Source organism: Dasypus novemcinctus, chromosome 17, assembly GCF_030445035.2.
Source record: "Dasypus novemcinctus isolate mDasNov1 chromosome 17, mDasNov1.1.hap2, whole genome shotgun sequence".
In the NCBI taxonomy this organism is placed as follows: Eukaryota; Metazoa; Chordata; class Mammalia; order Cingulata; family Dasypodidae; genus Dasypus; species Dasypus novemcinctus.
The window spans coordinates 83,130,242-83,137,367 of NC_080689.1; positions in this window are offsets into that span (position 1 = coordinate 83,130,242).

Sequence of the window (7,126 nt, forward strand, 5' to 3'; positions counted from 1 at the left end):
CATTCTCCTCCGGGAGGTGAGTGTGTGATGGCCGAGGCATTTCTGTGAGTCGGGCCTCTGTTGACATACTCCCTGGCCCACCTTCTCTGGAGAGGAGATTGGGTGCCCTCCTTCCCCTTGAAAGCATCCGAGTCTTGGTTTCTCAAATGGGATTTTAGCAGGGATCGAAGTATACCTTTTTGCTTTTATCCCCCTCCCCCCACCCCCATGCAAGCTTGTGCTTGCGTCTGTTCTCTGTTCATCTTCTTCTTAGGAGGCAGTGGGAACTGAACCCAGACATCCCATGTGGGAGGGAGGCACCCAATCACTTGAGCCACCTCCGGTCCCTGCTTGTTGAGTCTCTCATTGTGTCTCTCATTTTGTTTCCTTGCTGTGGCTCTTCCTTGCATCAACTCCCTGCATCATCTTGTTGCATGGGCTCACCACACCTGGCCCTCACATCACATGCATGCCTTACTCATCATCTTTAGGAGGCGCCAGGAACTGAACCCAGGACCTCCCATGTGGTAGGTGGGTACCTAGCTGCTTAAGCCACATCTGCTTCTGACACCTTCTTAGGGATGCTGCAAAGGTGTTTTGCAAAGGGAATCGTTGAGGGTAGTGACTGTGAATGTGAGCACACTGCAGGAGGCAATAAAAAGTATTGAAATAGATTCAAGCAAAAATTTTTAAAAGGGCACTGTTGCAGTTTGATATGGTTATGAATTCCAAAAATAGATATTGGATTATGTTTGTCATCTGGTCTGTACCTGGGCACGATTGCGTTATGATTAGGGCTTTGACTGGGCTACATCGTTAGGGCATTCGTGGGTGGGGACTCACAGATAAAAGGCATAGCAAAGGACAGAGTCGAAGGCTTTTTTATGTTGGAGTTTTGGTGTTGGAATTTGATGCTGAAGCATTAAGCTGGAGCCCCATAAAGAGGAAAGAGAAGCCAGCCTCAGGAAGAAAGGAACCCTGAGTCCAGGAGGAAGCAAGCCCTGGGAAGAAAGGGAACTTGAACTCAGAGAAGCTAGGCCCTGGAAGAAAGGTACCAGGAAGCTGAACACTCACAGCTGTCGGCAGCCGTCTTGCTCCAACATGTGCAAATAGACTTTGGTGAGGGAAGTAACTTATGCTTTATGGCTTGGTATCTGTAGTCTCCTACCCCAAATAAATACCTTTATAAAAGTCAACCAACTTCTGGTATTTTACGTCAGCACCCCTTTGGCTGACTAACACAGGCTCACAGTTTCCTCTTGTTCTGCTTGTGTGCTCCACACCTTCTGGCTGAGCCACCTAACTAAGTACACTTCCTGTCTATCCTCCTGGCAACCCTGTCACCCTACCACCTACAATAACGTTTATCATGCACTAAGGTCTCAGATTCCAGTTGGGTCACACCTGACTTCCACCCAGACCCAAATTTAAATCCCCAACTTGACTCATTCAAAATAAGTGATGCAGTTCCACAGCAATGCACGGTGTTGCTGAAGGGGTGCTGTATGGGAAGTCTGCATGTTTTGTATGATTGTTTTGTAAGCTCGCAACTTCTCTAACAAAATGTATATTAAAAGTAAGTGGTGCAACAGGGAGGGTGTGTTGGTCACAGCCATTGGATATGCGGCATAGTGCCTCTTGATTGCTCTCAGCTTACGGACTGGTGCTCTCAGAAAACTAATACTATCTGGGAGGTTCCATGGCTTGGTGACTTAACGTGTGTTCTACTTTGTGTGGATGCTTGTTGTTTATGTTGGGTTTTGCCAAAACTCCCTAAATTGTGGCTTTTGCAAATCTGGGTTGCCCATGGGTTTTATAGACTGCTAGCCCTTGTATGTCAAGAGGGAAAACCTTGGTTTCTAGTTTTCCCCAGAATGGGCATGATTAGTCTGAGTCAAATGGGCTAATTTTATCCAAAAGTCATTGACCTAATGGAATTGGTATAGGGACAGGAGATGGGCAATCCCTGCCCTGGTGCTAGGGCTGCTGGGGCAGGTAGTGTATGGGAATTGTGAGGCTTTGCCTGGCAGTAACTGGGAGACTATCTGGGGACAAACACTGTGTCTGTGTACTGTGTCCCAGAGGCCAAATGCAGGGGTTCCACTGTGCAATAGGGGCACCCCCTTCACAGGGAGTATAATGTGGCAGCCCACAGGCAGTGGTGTTCCTGGGGCCTGTGGTTCCTTTGTGGCTATTGCTCTCTGCTCCTGTCACTCTCTGAACGCTGACTCCATGGATTACTGTGGATCCAATCCCTGGCAAGGTGGCTAAAGGGTTATGGGCAAGACAAAGGTCCAAGCCAGGGTGCCGGCTTCTTCCTACAACTACAGAGGTTGTCTCAAAATTAGAAAAAAAGGTAAAATGCCCATACCATGTACTCAGGCCCTATTAAGCCCTGATGCCTAATCATGGGGCAACCCCCTATTAGTCAACTGTGCAGGCCAGGGGTTCTTCTGAATGATCCTGCCACCATCCTGCTAGTGGAAACCTACCCCAACATGGATGGGAGACCCTAGAGAAAGAGGCAGTTAGTTGCCTATGAGTCTGGTATGCACAGGGTTCCAAAGAGGACCCCAAATTAAAACCAAAGTTCCAAATTTTAGTTGATTGGAGAGTCACACCATACTTGAAGATTTTGTTCAGGGTGATAAGGAGAAAGGGGCCAATTGACAACTGAGCGTCTTTTGAAGGCTCCATGCCCCTCTCCTATCAACTTAGGTATTTATGACAGTAAGAAAAGGTCCATTTGTCTATGGTAGGTATTACTGCCTAGGCAGATGTCCACTGGCAAACAGCCGATGAAGTCCAATTTTACTTAGAAAGATTGCGATGATGCGATGGACATAGCATTTTTGAGCATGCAGACAAGAGACAGACTCAGAATCCATCTCCAACCTGAGGAGGCCTCCTTTGACACTGAATCATGGAAACTTTTCTTACGTGGAGACCCCTGTCCTCCAAAGTACTGGGCAGCTTTATTCAACCTTTTATGGCACGGCCCATCCCATTTACAAGGCCGTGGACGGGGATGCGCGACGGGCAGGACACGAGGGGGCCTCGTTTCAGAATTACAGATCCTGGCTTAACAGGCCCAGGCAGCCACCTTCAGGGGACCACATGGCCCTTCCCTGGAGGGACTCTGTCTCCTCCTTCTGTACACCAGGGGTCCAGTCCCCAACCCCAGGGGTGTTGTGACTATTGGAACAATTCTTATTAAACAGCTGCCTCCAGAGGGAGCCCCTTTTGTTCTTACTTTCCTCCCTACATGCATCTTTTTCATAGACTGTGTAGCAATTTGATATTGTTTATGTGTTCCAAAAATAGATATTGGCTTATGTTTGTAACCTGGTCTGTTCCTCCAGGCATGTTAGATTGTATTGGATTGAGAGGTTTCAGTTTTACTTGATCAAATAATGATTAAGGCTTTGATTGGGTCATGTCAGTAGGACATTGCATCCCTGCACATACAGAGACTTACAGAGAAAAGACATGGCAAAGGACAGAGCTGGGAGTTTTTGAGCTGGAGCCTGGGAAGTAAACACACAGAGAAGCAGATACAGCAGAGGCCCTGGGAAGAGAGATGTGCCATTTGCCTTGTAATCTACAGCTGGCCTTGTGAAGAAAAAAAAGCAGCTGAACCTGCAGAGAAGCAAGCCTCAGGAAGAGAGAAGCCCAGGAAGCCTGACCCCTTGCTGGCATCGGCAGCCATCTTGCTCCAGCACGTGGCAATAGACTTTGGTGAGGGAGGTAGCTTGCCCTTTTTGGCCTGGTAGCTGTAAGCTTCTACCCCAAATAAATACCCTTTATAAAAAACAACCAGTTTCTTCTATTTTGCATCAGCTCTTCCTTTACTAATAGAGTATATCTATGCATTTTAACCTAATACAGCATATTTGTAGCTATATACAGTCGCCTTTATAATTTGTTTTATTCATTCAATGTTATATTACAAGTATTTTCCTCTACTGTTTTACAGTCTTGATAATGACTATTTCGAAGGGTTAAATGGTACTTTATCTTATTTATTTATTATTTCTGTTTTGTTTTGTTTGGGGTACGGGGCCAGGGATTGAACCTGGGAACTTGTAAATGGGAAGCTGGCGCTTAACCACTGAACCACAGTGGCTCCCTGAGTTAATTTGTTTTGTTGATTTGCTTGTTATTTCCTTTTTTTTTTTTTCATTTTCAGGGGGCACCAGTGATCAAACCTAGGACCTTCCCCGTGGAAAGCAGTTGCTCAACTGCTTGAGCCACATCAGCTCCTGGTACTTCATCTTATTAAAGAATCAAGATTTACTAATTCACTTCCCAGTTGTTTAGCATTGAAGTAATTTATATTCTTTAGTGTATAGCACTGTAATACATATCTTTATGTATGTAGTGTTTTCCTTCTTTTGAATTTTTTTAAGGTGTCATGCTTTTTGTTTAAATGACAGGTGAGAAAACTGAATCCACTGGTATCTGTAAAGAAGTCTGATTTAGCCCCAATTATGAGAACTCCACTGTTGCATCAGAAATATCAAGTAAGTGATTTTGATCCTATGATACTTTTAGTATCCTGGCCTGTTGTTCAGATGCACTGGTTGGAATCCTGAATATTTTACTTGCACAATTTATAGAAAACAAATAATGACCTCAACCATTATTATTATTCTGTTGATATTCTAACTGATGCACAAATTCAAGACAGCCTTAAATTGAGGACAGAATAAGCTGCTGTGCGCTCCTTTCAACATTGGTGGAGCTCTGCCATTTTACAAGCAGTGGGCAGTGTGGGTCTACCTGTGGTTCCTGAGCTTGGCTCAGGAGGGCCATTTCCTTAAAGGGGACTTGCCTGGGGGACTAGGCCCTATGCTCACTGTTAGGGACTCAGCAGCTGTGTCCCCTCTAGCCTGGCACAGACCCTGAACAAGTATCTTTGTGTCATTTCAGCAGCTGCTTCTTCCCAGGGGTAAAGAAACCTTCAACCCCTGGCTTAGTGGAAACTGACCTCATTTTTCCTAGTGTGTATCCTTTGAGACATAGGCAAAACAGGTTATTATTATAAACTAACGAAACCAATGGAAAACTTGAATGTTCCCTTGTACATCTGGCCGTATCTAGTCATTGCTGGCCACTGCAGGAGTCCAGAACTGCAACATAGTCTCCATCCTCTATCCAGCAATTGCCAGCTGCTCTAGGAGTCCAAAAAGTGCAACATATTCTCCATCCACTCTCCAGCAATTGCCAGCTGCTGCAGGAGTCTGATCCTACAACCTACTGAGGGATCTCTTAATTTTCATATACTTACTAAATATTTCAATGCAATGCATATCACATCAAACACACTTACCTTGCTTCTTACTTCTACAACCCCACTGTGATATTGGTAATTACCAGGTATTTTACTTCAGCAGCACAAAAAAACTACTTTCTTACTTTATGATCATCCACTTTAATATGCTGATTAAGGTGGCCTCTGCATCTTTACAAATCACATTCCTTTAGTATCCTAGCCTAATGTTCAGATGCACTAGTTGGAATCCTGAATATTTTACTTGGACAATTTATAGAAAACAAATGAGTACTTCTACCATTATTATTATTTTGTTGATATGATTCTGCAGAAGAGAGGTGAAATGTGAACTGAAAGTGTTTCTGTTTAATTTATTCTTATTTAGTCATAAGTTATTGGAGGAGGGGAGAAAGAGAAGACAATTTAAGCTGTAATCTGTAAGTGCAGTCAGATGAGATTTTTGCATTACATTATATGAATGTCAGAGCTATAAATACCAAGTTGTGATTTTCTATGGCCAGGTAAAAGCTCAGAGTCTGCAGCCGGTGAGTGGTGGCAAGCTAGCTTTAGACTAGTGGACTTGCTGGGGGGACAGGCTGGCAGGCAGACTGTGTTAGCTTATGATATGTGACAAAATACCATGGCTTGGAATCTGATTCTAACCAGTGCTTTAAAGATAAACTGTCAGAAGGTAAATGCCCTCCAGAAGTTCAGATCAGGTGGCCTTTGACATTTGACACTACCTGTCATTTCATCACTTTCCATGTAGTAATTTGTTTTGAATATGAGCGGTACCACATATACCTGAGGATTTAAATGTTCAGGATTCTTTTCATGAATTTGGTCCACCAGAGTCAGAGAAGCAAAGTGAAAAACCCAGTGGACTTTGAAATCAGATAGAGAGCATCTCCTCTTTATAGAAATGCCATGGAGACTGAGACAGGTTTAGTGATTTATCAATGTGTGAGAGAATTGGGACTTGACGCTCTAGCATCTGTATCATCTTATTTCATATCTCCTGCTTGTTATATTATACACCACTGCCATTTTAAAAGAAATGAAGAGAGGAAACACTTTTCACTGGAGTTCATATTCTGCTAGGTGAGACAGGACAAACACATAAAGAAACTCAAGGAAAACAATTATAACCCAATTTAAGAACAAATATAGAAAAACTATAATAAAAATTGCATGCATAACTAATAAGGAAGGAGGAAGCAAATGAAATAGTTGTCATGGAAAACACAAAGGTCTTAGAGAGTTTTTGAGCTAAGTTTCAAGTGTCAGGACATCAAGAATTGTTTTCACAGATTAATTCTAATTCATTGTTTTTTTCTTCATAATTTTCTTGAGTAAGCTACCTGGAAACAAAAAGGACCCATATCTATACTTCCAGTGATGATAAAATTTCTCCCTCTTAGTAATATAATAAAACCTGCATTTGAAACTAATTTTTTTATTAATACACTTTCATTCTAAATATTTTCATTCCTGAAAAAATAATGTAACTTTAGAAACTTTTTAAAAATTCACCTATCAAAACAATCCATCTATACATTTTTTCACTGTTTGGGTTACAGGGAACAGAGACTCACTCAGTCTGACCCAAATAAGTGATTTTGTTCATGGGATACTTAGACCAGTAAAGGAAATGCACTATGTGAATCCCAAGGATCGGAGTCATTGTTTATCTGGAACAGAGGAAGGCACTGTAACCAGAGAACATTTTGGTTCAGGAAACCTCAGGGGCCCCAGGTGTGAGCTGGATAATGAGGATGACTGTAATAGTAATAACATTTATTAGGTGCTTTCCATGTGCCAGGCACTATTGCCTGTATTAAAGCACTTAGTCCTCACAGCCACCCAATAATG